The sequence below is a fragment of the Mustela putorius genome, unplaced genomic scaffold (assembly GCF_011764305.1).
Source record: "Mustela putorius furo isolate JIRA1106 unplaced genomic scaffold, ASM1176430v1.1 tig00003859_pilon_pilon_pilon, whole genome shotgun sequence".
In the NCBI taxonomy this organism is placed as follows: domain Eukaryota; kingdom Metazoa; phylum Chordata; class Mammalia; order Carnivora; family Mustelidae; genus Mustela; species Mustela putorius.
This window is the reverse complement of record NW_025422011.1, coordinates 15,574,607-15,587,292: the sequence shown is the minus strand read 5'-3', so window position 1 is coordinate 15,587,292 and position 12,686 is coordinate 15,574,607. Positions and strand designations below refer to the sequence as shown.

Below are 12,686 nucleotides of genomic sequence, written 5' to 3'. Positions count from 1 at the left end.
ATATAGCTCCTAATATAGTCCATGGAATCTAGTACATGCTCAGTGTATATTTTGAACAAATGTAATATCCACATATATTGCATTGCCCAGAACAGAACAAGATCTCAAACATATTTTTTTTTTAGTATTTTAGATTAAATGAACCAATACATTCCTTTAAGACTCTCTATGCATTAACATCTGTATGACTATTCTCATACCTTTTCTTCTGCCTAAAATAATCTCTCTTACCTTGTCCATCTCTGTTTGAATTTAATTCTCTAAACCAAAGATTAAATTCATGTCTGCACCCCAGAAGGTGTCTTTGTTGATTATTTGGCAATTAGCACAGATTTCCTTGCTATCCTTTGTAGTCCTTTCTTATCTCAATATAAGATTTCTAAGGATAGTTATAAAGACACATTCAGTGGTCTGCTCCTTCCATACCTCTTTGTAAAAACTTAGCCTTTCCACAAAACAAACTGAGGGTTATTGGGGGGAGGGGGTTTGGGAGAAGGGGGTGGTATTATGGACATTGGGGAGGGTATGTGTTTTGGTGAGTGCTGTGAAGTGCGTAAACCTGGTGATTCACAGACCTGTACCCCTGGGGATAAAAATATATGTTTATAAAAAATAAAAAATTATATTAAAAAACAAAACAAAACAAAAAAAAAAAACTTAGCCTTTCCATAGTACAGAGAAGGACCAGGCGTACATGTTACATACAGGCACAACTTGCCACTCAGTTCTTACTCTCTGAACTCAGTTCTTACTCTCCTAGTCCAAAGTCCTTTTTTTTTCTTCTTTTCTTTTCTTTCTTTCTTTTTTTTTCTTTCTTTTCTTTTCTTTTTGGTTCAGAAACCATCACATTTTCTCTGAAGAGAAAATTTAAACTGAGAGGCTGTGATGCGTTCCCCTCTGGTTTAACATTCTTGTGAAGCCAAGACTGAAATCAGTACCATTATAAGGCAAAGAATGTTATAGGACAAAAAAGACTATGGAATAGGGGCATAAAAGGAAAACTGAGGCTACCTAGACAGGTGGTTATTTTGTTCCTAAACATTTCTTTTTAATTCTAGAAGGCTGATTTGTCCATTGTTTTCAGCCCTTGGCTTATATGGTTTTTTTCCATGTTCCCATCAATGAATCCCCTTTTTTGAATCAGCTCAACTGGATTTCTGGTTCTTACAGAAATCAGCTTTAAATGAAACCAAAGAAACTAAATTCTCTACTAATTTTTTCCTTCAAATCTCTCCAGGTGCTTTACACATAGTAGGAGCTCAATAAATCTATGGCAGTGTGTTTATCTTTTTTTATAATTTACACTTCCCCTACCCAATAATTAGTTCAGTATTTGTCCACAAAGGTCATTATTATCTGTTTCCTACTGCTTACACTTCATACAACAAATAGAAATGGTCCCTATATTTGGTTGAGTCACCAGATTGATAATGTGCAACTTCAACCTGTTGTTTTAGTGTTGTGATAAAGCATGAATACTAGATTTTACAAGAGCAGATTTAAAATATTTCTTTAAAATGTCAGTGGAAAAAGACACTTTGAAATGGTCTCTTCATACAATATTCATCTCCAGATTCCTGCAGCTATGGTGCCACCTTTACTTACATACAAAAGGATTATTTTAAGTCAAGTTGTTTTCTCAATTCTGTCGACACCCACTAGATTTATTTGCCCAATGAAGTATTTTTTGTTCTTCATCAAAACATCTCTCGTCCTTGCTAGGCTGATGGTCGAGGGTCAGAAAGCAATATTCCAGCTGTTCTTAAAGCCAGCATTTCTTAGCAAGGTTAAGCAGTGCCTTTTCAAACTCCCCGTGCTGTATGCGTCATCTCCTGGTGAGTCAAACCTGTTATGTTAGTGTATTGCACAGAGAAAGGCCAGCAAACTTTAAAACTTTGAAAAAGGAGTATTTCTTCTTGGTCTGCCTCAGTTGGCTTGAGATGTGTTTATCTGGACTCCACCTGCTGCTTTAGGCTCAATAAACCCTTTCTTTAAACAGCTAATGCTGTTTATTTACAGGATCCTGAACTGTCAGTGATTCTTTAACTGGAAAGATAGAATGAATGAGAGTATAGAAACATAACGTTTTTGGGAAGAAACTCCCTTGGGTGGGTTCCCACCTTTAAGGGTTTGCCTTTGAGGAAAAGCCCTGGACAGCTAGACATTGACCCTTCCCTGCCCTAACATCGGAGACCTGATTCTGCTTCTCAACATTTTTTGATGCCCTAGTTCCTAAACCTTAGATATCTTCTCTATTACACTAAAATAACACGTACCCTAGTGTTTAAATTGATGGAATACAAATAATTAGGGTTTATTGCAAGGCTAAATAATTTGAGAAATGCTGAGCTAAACAAAATTGACGGTTTTCCTGCTGTAGAAATTTTCTGTCTTTAAAATACTAAAGTGCATTTTGCATTTTCAGGAAGAAGATAATGAATGCCCATATCCTCGGCTTATTTGTAGTCAAATGTTCTACCATTATATAGCTACAGCCCCACCTTGGCTTTTTGACCACTGAATTCTTTATTTGATGTAAAATTTCTTGGGAGGATTCTCTTGGAATCCCTCCTTGAACTCTTGGACTCCTGACTGTAGATTTGTTAAGAATTCAGGTAAAGAAAAGAAAAGAAAGAATGAATTCAGGTACCTACTTGAATCTTTGGCTCTGTTAGTGTTCTAAGTAAGTTCTACTTACTCCACAGCCATTTTGAACAGAGATGTTGGATTTGTAATACTGAAAAACTATTATTTCATTATGTCTTTGAAATATTTAATAAAATCACAGTTTTTTAGACTAGTGTTCCTCTGCATGCTATACAGGTTAAGCCACTTTCTGGGTTCTTCATTGTTATGATGAGGTGGCACTAAACATTTACACTTGAGATTCCACTGGAGCTGTAAACTCAACACTTCTACAGCAGAACTCATTTCTCTTGAAAATGCTTTTACTCCTGCATTTCTGTCTTGGGAAGTCATATTACCATCCCCAGATCACACTAGCCCACAATCTGGATTTCTTCTTAGATCTAGCTTAAAAATCAGTCAATCGATCAATCAACCTCCAGTTCTAATTAATTAGATGTTCACATATGATGCATCCCATACCACCTTTTTATACGCATGACCACTATTTTCAAACCTTCATCATTTTAGAGTAAAATATTATAACGTCTTCTTGAAGGATCACCTTGTCTCAAGTATTTACTCTCAACTCTTCTCTATTTACTCTGAAAGGAATCTAACTGAAATGCAATCTGACAATACTACTTCCATTTGTTTATATAAAAAAGTTATTTATTTTAGAGAATCAAAGAGAGAGAGAATGGGGGGGGGGCAGGGAGACAATGTTAAAACAGACCCCCTGCTGAGCACAGAGGTGCAGTGCAGGGCTCAGCACCATGAGCCATGAGATCATGACCTAAGCCCAAACCAAGAGAATGATGCTTAACAGTGTGAGTCACCCAGGTGCCCTGCTACTTCCATTCTTAACATCATATAATAGTTTCCCACCACTGATAGGGCAAAGGATCCCAAAGACCTCTACTATTGTCTTCCTTCATTCTTGAGTCATGTCTTGCTATACCCCTTGTCAGCTTACCTAGTTAACTAGAATTGCTTGCAACTTCTTAGTTTTCCATACCCTTCCCCCACATCACTTTTTGTTTTTTGTTTTTTATTTTTTTCTCCTGCCTGCAACATGTTTCCTCTTTCTTTGTCATATGTGAGACTAATTTTATACTTCTCTAATTCTAATAAATTTCTCCTGGACCATCCAGAGTAGGTTATGTGTCCTTCCTCTGGATCTTATAGCATGCATCATTTCCTCAATTAATAACTTCTCTGTAATCAGCTATTTATTCTTCTGAGAGTTCAGTAAGTCTACAACCACCTTCAGGTTGAATGATTTGCTGAAAGGTGTCACAGAATTCATAAAATCCATTATACTTAGAGTTATGGTTTATTAAAACAAAATGATACAAATTAAAATAAGCAACGAGACAAAGCACATAGCACATCATACCAAAGAATTCCAGGGATGAGCGTCCAGTTGTCCTTACCCAGGAGAAGAGTCATACAGACAGCATTTATTTCTGTCGCAGAGAGTGTTGCCAATCAGAAAAGTTCATCTGAGCCTTGGTGTCTAGATTTTTTATCAGCGATCAGCCACATAGACACAGATGACTACCTACATGACTGACTTTACTCTCCAGTCCCTCCAATCGTGGAGCTGATACATATAAATCACATTGTTAACATAGACTATTTGTCATGCCAAAGGTCTTCATGTAAATAAAGATGCTCTTGCCAAGCAGAATATTCCAAGGGCTTAAAGAAAATTATCATATGGTTTCACTCATGTGGAACTTAAGGAATAGAAAGGAGGACCTAGGGGAAGGGAGGGAAAACTGAATAGGAAGAAATCAGAGAGGGAAACAACCATGAGAGATTCAGGCCTCCAGGAAACAAACTGAATGTTACAGAAGGGAGGAGGGTGTTGGGTACCAAGGAGGGCATGTGTTGTGATGAGCACTGGGGAGTATATGCAAAAATAAATCATTGAACACTATATCAAAAAGTAATGATGTACTATATATTAGCTAATTAATCCTAATAATAATAACAAGAGGAGGAGGGGGAGGAGGAGAAGAAGCAATAGTAATAGTAGTAGTAGTAGTAGTAGTAGTAGTAGTAGTAATGGTGGTGGACAAAGTTGCAAACCTTTGTTTGCAGGAATCCAGGACAAAGTTGCAAACCTTTGTTCAGGCAAAGTTAATCTTCACTTCACATATTCCTTCTAAAGTATGATTCCCATAAAAATGAAAAACATGTCATGTTCATCTCTGAATTTTCATCATCTATACATATTCAGCCCAGAGTGAAGAGCACGGTATGAAAGTCTAGAATGAATGGATGAGTTAGTGAATATAAAAATGAACAAAACCTTTGTTAACAGCTCTTCAAAACTTTCTATGGTTTCCTCACTACCATCTTCTAAGACTTAGACTGAACTTACTAAAATTAAATTTGTTTCCTTCCTTACTTACATTTCAATACTCATGCAATTTTGGCTTTTCTCTCATCTTTCAAATACTGTATTTGTTTACTAAAAGAAAGAGAGAGAGAGTGCCTGAGCAGGGGGAGGGGCAGAGGGAGAAAGAGAAGAAGACTCTCTGCTGAGCAGGAAGCCAGATCCTGGGGCTAGATCCCAGGACCCTGATACCATGACCCCAGCCTAAGGCAGGTGCTTAACTGACTGAGCCACTTAGGTGCCCCAACACTTGCTCTTAATGAGATGATTTTAAGATATTATTCCTGCCTCAAATGTTGTCAGTATTTCCACTGCCCCTATGTATCTAAGGGCTCAGTCCACTATTAAATGGTACTAATAGCAGTGAGATGGTATAATCAAGTCACTTCACCTTAAGGAGAAAGTAGATAAAAGAATAACAAAGAAGGACATTTTTCCACCTCACTGAGATGGGGAAAGGAATAGAAAGGACAATCAGTAAAAATTTACTTCATGCTCAAAACATCCTGTTTTACACATGAGGAAATTGAGATTTTAGCTAGAAGAAAAATAAGAGAAAATCATAATTCTAATTAAGTGGCAAAGCTGAGTTCTGAATCCCCAAAAGCACTTGTCTCCAAAACCTGAACTCTTTCAGTTACAGCAGGATGCCACTTCAAGGGTGAGTCCAAATGGAGGAAAGGGCATTAAGAGGAATCTTGTGGCTGTGCTAATTAATATTGATATTTAGCAGATATGTCTTCAGGCCCAGGATATGCATACACAGGAATATGGCAGCTGGAGTGCTAGAAAACATCATGCTATGCATTTTACTCGTCTTTCTTTCTTTCTTTTTTTTAAAGAACAGAAAGAGGCATCTGACCTGGCACAGTGAGAAGAAAACATGCTTGGTTGGTTCCCTTTCATCAGCCTGTAAAGCAAAGGGTTGGGAGAGAGATTGTGGCTCTGGATAGAGAAGCAGCTGTCTCTCTGGGGGAGATGAGCTCTAGTTCAGCCAGGCAAGCAGGCAAGCAGCCCAGAGCTGATCGAGAGAATCATCCTCCTCCGAGTTGCTATCATGGGACTCTCAAGGGGTTAAGGATGGCAGATTTGTGTTGTTGCTATGCACAGCCAGAGAACAGGCAGGTTGTTGCTGACAACTTCAGGACCACCCCCTTTAATAGGTGAAGGGTGGACTCAACCACAACGCACTTACTGACGTGCAATTGATCCCCAGAGACTCCAGGCTGTTTTTATGTGTGATCAGTGTAATATTCCACTGCTAAATTTAGGGACCTTGCATCCTATGACAATGGCACCTCACCATGACTAATTAACAATAAAAACTGTGGATGGTGACAGGTTTAATTATTTAATCTCCAAGGTTTTGATTAAATTAAAACCCTTTACCACAGGACAAAAAAATTATAACACACAAGTTAAGGTTATAAAATAATAAAGCTGATACCACAAATCTCAAGAAGGGTCTCATGACCCAACCTCTCTCTCTCTGTGTATATGAGATTAGTCGTGTGTGTGTGTGTGTGTGTATGTGTGTGTGTGTATAAAACCCTGAAGATGCCTGTGTATATACGTGGTAGTGGATGTTACTGTAAGTATGAATATAACATTAGAGATATATATGCACATATATTTCTAAATATTTATGGCTATATAGGGGTATAGGCACACATGGCTGTGTGCTCATATATATGTTTACATATGTATGAACAACTTTGAAGATTCATATACATATATCCATCACTGAAGATGTATACATGTATGTGTGGACAACATTGGAATCATGCATGTATATGCAGCCCTGGAAATGTAGCTGTGTGTACAGAACTGTGCTTTATATTTTCTTCCTTTTTTTTGTTTTATTTTTCAGTGTTCCATTGCTTACACACCACACCCAGTGCTCCATGCAATACCCATCACCAGACTCACCCATCTCTCCACCCCTCTCTCCTCCAAAACCCTCAGTTTGTTTCCCAGAGTCCACAGTCTCTCATGCTTCATCTCCCCCTCCGATATCCCCCAATTACATTTTCCTTCCTTCTCCTAATGTCCTCCATGTTATTCCTTCTGCTCCACAAGTAAGTGAGACCAAATGATCATTGACTTTCTCCACTTGGTTTATTTCACTCAGCATAATCTCCTCCAGTCCCATCTACATTGATAAAAAAGTTGGGTATTCATCCTTTCTGACGTCTGAGTAATATTCCATTGTATAAATGGACCACATCTTCTTTATCTATTTGTCTGTTGAAGGGCATCTTGGTTCTTTCCACAGATACATGCATGCATAAATGTGTGTGTATTCAATTTTGGAGGAGGACTATGCTGATCTTGGGAGTGATTTGTATGTACTTTATGTCTATACAAAATTCTATATGGATGTATGCAAGTGGCATGTATATATTTTATACACAATAATACATTTATTACAATATATACAGCATATTTATTATAATAATATGCAATATATTATATATGTACATTAAAAATAGGATATATAGTATATATAGTATATATTAAAATGTAGATGTGAATATACACATGAATAGAGAAGCAGCAGTCTTGCATAAAACACTCGAGGTATTTGTAAGTACATGTTAATCTGTAAAATGTTGTTCATGTGAATTTCTATCTAACAAGGTAAGTATGTGATACATACTGAAGATATGTTTGACTATGTTCATAATATTAGTGATGAATATGCAAATATTTACCACACAGGAAGTATGCACACTACTGATGCATGTCATTTCCATGTAATATTTTTTAATTATTTGAAACATATATAACCTAAAATTTGCCATTGCAATAATTTTCAATTTAATAATTTTATTAGATATTTTATCTAAAAATTATTAAATATTATTTAAAATTTTAAAATAAGTTAAAATAAAATTTAAATTTAAAAATTATTAGTTTTAGTAAATTTCATTTAATAATGTTTAAGTGTACATTTCAGTGCATCAGTACATTCACATTGTTGTACAATCAGCACCACCACCTATCTCAGAACTTTTTCATCTTGCAGAACTGAAACACTAAACCAATTAAACAATAACTTCCCTTTCCCCATAGCTTTCAATTCCTGGAATCCTACATTGTAATTCTTATTTCTATACATTTGACTACTCTAAAGTACCTCATATGAGTAGAACCATGCAGTATTTGCTCATTTGTGAACAAACTGGCTTGTTTCATTTGGCACAATCTAAAGGGTTCATCCATGTTGCAGCGTGTATCAGATTTTTCTTCCTTTTTTATATAATTGATCTACAAATTTCTTAGTTCTAGGTGTACATCATGGGAATTAAACAATTCTATGTATTACTTGATACCTACCACCTATAGTCATCATCCAATGTTATTCTAATATTATCAACTATATACCCTCTACTGTACTTTTCATCTCTGTGACTTATTTATTTTATAACTGGAAATTTGCACCACTTAATTTCCTTTATCTATTTTGCCCATTCTCCCACTCACATCCCTTTTGTTAACCACTAGTTTGTTTTCTGTATTTAAATCTTTTTGTTTGTTTTGGTTTTTAGATTTCACATATGAGTGAAATCATGTGGCATTTGTTTCTTGCTGATTTGTTTCTCATTCCATCTATATTATCACAAATGGAAAGATCTCATTATTTTTATGATAGAGTAATATTCCATTATGTATATCCATTCATCTGTTAGATGGACATCTGGGCTCTTTCTAGTTTGACCATTGTGGACATTGTTGCGATAAACATTGGGTGCAGGTGCCCCTTCAGATCATGTTTGTATCCTTTGCGTAAATACCTAATAGTTCAATTGCTGGGCCATAGGATAGCTATATTTTTAATTTCTTGAGGAACCTCCATACTGTTTTTCAGAGTAGCTGTACTAGCTTACCAATAGTGTCCATACTGTTTTCCCTCATGGTTGCACTAAATTACATACCCACCAACTTTGCATAAGCATTCCTTTTTCTTCACCAACAGTCATTATTTCTTGCCTTTTTTATTCTAGTCATTCTAACGTGTGTAAGATGGTACCTCATTGTGGTTTAATTTGTATTTGCTGGATGATGAGTGATGTTGAACATCTTTTTATGCATCTGTTGGCCATCTGCATGTTCTTTGGAAAAATGTTCAGGTCTTCTGCCCATTTTTAATTAAAGTGTTTGTGTATGTGTATGTTGAGTGGTATAAGTTCTTTATATATTTTGGGTATTAATTCCTTATTGTATATATTGTTTACAGATATCCTCCCCCATTCAACAAATTGTCTTTTTACATTACTGAGGGTTTCTTTTCTTATGCAAAGATTTTTATTTTGATATATTCCCAATAGTTTATTTTTGTTTTTGTTTTACTTGCCAGAGGAGACATATCCATAAATATGTTGCTAAGGCCAATGTCAAAGTGATTACTGTCTATTTTTCCTTTTGGGAGTGTTATGGTTTCACCTCTTATGTTTAGGTGTTTAATTCATTTTGAGTTTATTTTTGTGTATCATTTTAGAAAGTGGTCCAGTTTCATCCATTTGCATATAGCTGCCCATTTCTCAGCACTGTTTATTGAGGAGACTGCCCTTTCCTCATTGTGTTCTTATCTCCTTTGTCATAGATTAATTGACCACATAGGTGTGAGTTTTCCTTCTTTTTTTTAAAACTGAATAATATCCCATTGAATGTATATACCATATTTTGTTTGTCCATTCATCTGTCAATGGATGTTTAAGTTTCTTTGACCTTTTGACTACAGATATGCCTTGTTTTATTGTGCTTTGGTTTATTACTCTTTTTAGATACTGCTTCCCGCCCCCCCCCCCAACAAATTGAAGGTTTGTGGCAACCCAGCTTCGAACAAGTCCGTTGGTACTATTTTTTTTCTAATAGCATTTGCTCACTCTGTGTCTCTTTGTCACATTTTGGTAATTTTCACAGGATTTCAGATTTTCTCATTATATTTGTTACAGTAACCTGTGATCAATGATCTCTAGTGTTACTATCATAATTTGGGGGGAGCACCAAAAACCATGCCCATGTAAAACAACAAACTTGATAAATGTGTGTGTCTGGACTACCCCATCAACCATCTTTCCCTCTCTCCTTGGGCCTTCCTATTCTCTGAGACACAATGATATTAATATTAAGCCATATTGGCCTCTGAGTGTTCAAGCAGAAGGAGGAGTCAAACATCTCTCATTTTAAACCATAAGCTAGGAATAATTCAGCTTAGTGAGGAAGGCATCTTGAAAGCCAAAATAAGCTGAAATCTAGGTTTCTCATGTGAAACAGGTAGCTGCCAAATTATTATTATTCACCATTCTAGGTGCCATTAAGAACATTTATAATGCAAAGGAAAAGTTCTTGAAGAAGGTTAAAAGTGTTACTTCAGTGAACACACGGATGATAAGAAAGTAAAATAGCCTCATTGCTGGCAATATTTCCTTAAGCCAAAGTCTAATCTAGAGTAAGACCCTAACTCCCTTCAGCTCTATGGAGACTGAGAGAGGTGAAGAAGTTGCCGAAGAAAAGTTTGAAGCTGGAAGCAGTTGGCTTATGAGGTTTAAGGAAAGAAGCTGTCTTTTTTTTTTTTTCCATCATAACAGTATTCATTATTTTTGCACCACACTTCTTAAGAGAAGAGTGCAAAGTGAAATAGCAAGTAGTGATGCAGAAGCTTCAGCAAGTTATCCAGAAGATCTAGCAAATGTATTTCATGAAGGTGACCACACTAAGCAATATATTTTCAATGTAGATGAAAAGCCTTATATTGGAAGATGCCTTCTAGGACTTTCATAGCTAGAGTGAAGTCAATGCTTCACTTCAAAGTTTCAAAGGACCAGCCAACTCTCTTGTTAGGAGCTAATTTAGCTGGTGACTTTAAGTTGAAGACCATGCTCATTTACTATTCAAAAAATCCTAAGGCCCTGAAGAATTATACTAAATCTATTCTGCCTGTGCACTACAAATGGAAAAATAAAGCCTAGATGACAACACATCTGTTTACCCCATAGTTTACTGAATATTTTAAACCCACTATTGAGACCTACTGCTCAGAAAAAAAAAATTAAATATTATTTATCTTTGACAATGTACCTCGTCACCCAAGACCTCTGATGGAGATGCACAATGAAATTAATGTTGTTTTCATGTCTCCAAACACAACATTGATTCTGTAGCCCATGTCTCAAGGAGTAATTTCAACTTTAAAGTCTTATTATTTAAGTCTTATTATTTAAAATTTCATAGATAGCTACCATAGAGAGTGATTCCTCTGATGTATGTAGGCAAAGTAAACGGAAAAGCTTCCAGAAAAGATTCACCATTTTAGGTGCCATTAAGAACATTTATAATTCATGGGAAAAGGTCAAAATATCACCACTAACAGGAATTTGGGAAAAGTTGATTCTTACCCTCATGGATGATTTTGAGTATTACAAGACTTCAGTGGAGGAGGTAGCTGTGTATGTTGTAGAAATAGCAAGAGAACTAGAATTTGAAATGGAACCTGAGGAACTGCTGTACTCCCATGATCAAACTTTAATGGACAAGGAGTTGCAAATAAAGTGGTTTCTTGAGATAGAATCTACTCCTGGTGGCAATGTTATGAAGACTGCTGAAATGACAACAAAAGACTTAGAATATTACATAACACATGGTTGATAAAGCAATGACCCAGTAAGAGGTTTGATAAAAGTTGTGTGGACTAAATGCTATCAAACAGCATCTCTTGCTACCAAAAAAATTTTGTAAAAGGAAGAGTCAATGATAAAGCAAACTTCACTGTTGTCTTGTTTTAAGAAATTACTATAGCCACTACAACCTGCAGCAACCAACATCATAACCAGTCAGCAGCCAGCAACACTGAGGCAAGATTCTCCACCAGCAAAAAGATTATTACTTGCTGATAGCTCAGATAATGGTTAGCATTTTTAGCAATATAAAATTTTAAATTATGGTTTGTATATGGTTTTTTAAACCTAACGTTATCACACAGACTATAGTATAGTATAAACATAATTTTTACATGTACATTGGGAAACTAAAACAATTCATTAGTCACTTTCTTGTGATATTCATTTTATTGTCTAGAACCAAACCCACAATATTTGAGGCATATCTATATTGTGAATAATACTGCAATCAACATGTATGTACAAATATTTATTCATGTTCCTGCCTTCAATCTTTTTAGATATAATCCCATAAGTGGTATTGCTTGACCATAAAGTAATTTCATTTTTACTTTTTTGAGGAACTGACATACTATTTTCTATAGTGACTGTACTATTTTGTATACAATGCTTTTATTTGTATGTGTTGACTATAAAGGAAGCATACATAAATACACATTTATATTTTTTATTATAGAACTATAGATATAGAATGGTAATATAAAGCACTGGTTTATGAGTGTGCATATAACACTCAAGCTGGATTGTGGAATATATACCATGAAATGTGTATGTGCGTATATAATAGTGTATGTATGTAATAGTGTGTGTTAGTGACTTGTGTTATTTAAAAAAAAAAAAAATTTCCCGGGATGCCTGGGTGGCTCAGTGGGTTAGGGCCTCTGCTTTCTGCTCAGGTCATGATCCCAGGGTTCTGGAATCGAGCCCCACATCAGGCTCTCTGCTCAGCGGGGAACCTGCTTCCTCCTCTT

At 35.9% G+C, this 12,686-nt stretch overlaps 1 pseudogene; it reads left to right on the top strand.

Annotated features, from left to right (window-relative positions):
• Positions 1–1,726: 1,726 nt before the first annotated feature.
• On the top strand, positions 1,727–11,947 carry LOC101671839 (annotated as a pseudogene).
• Positions 11,948–12,686: the final 739 nt, after the last annotated feature.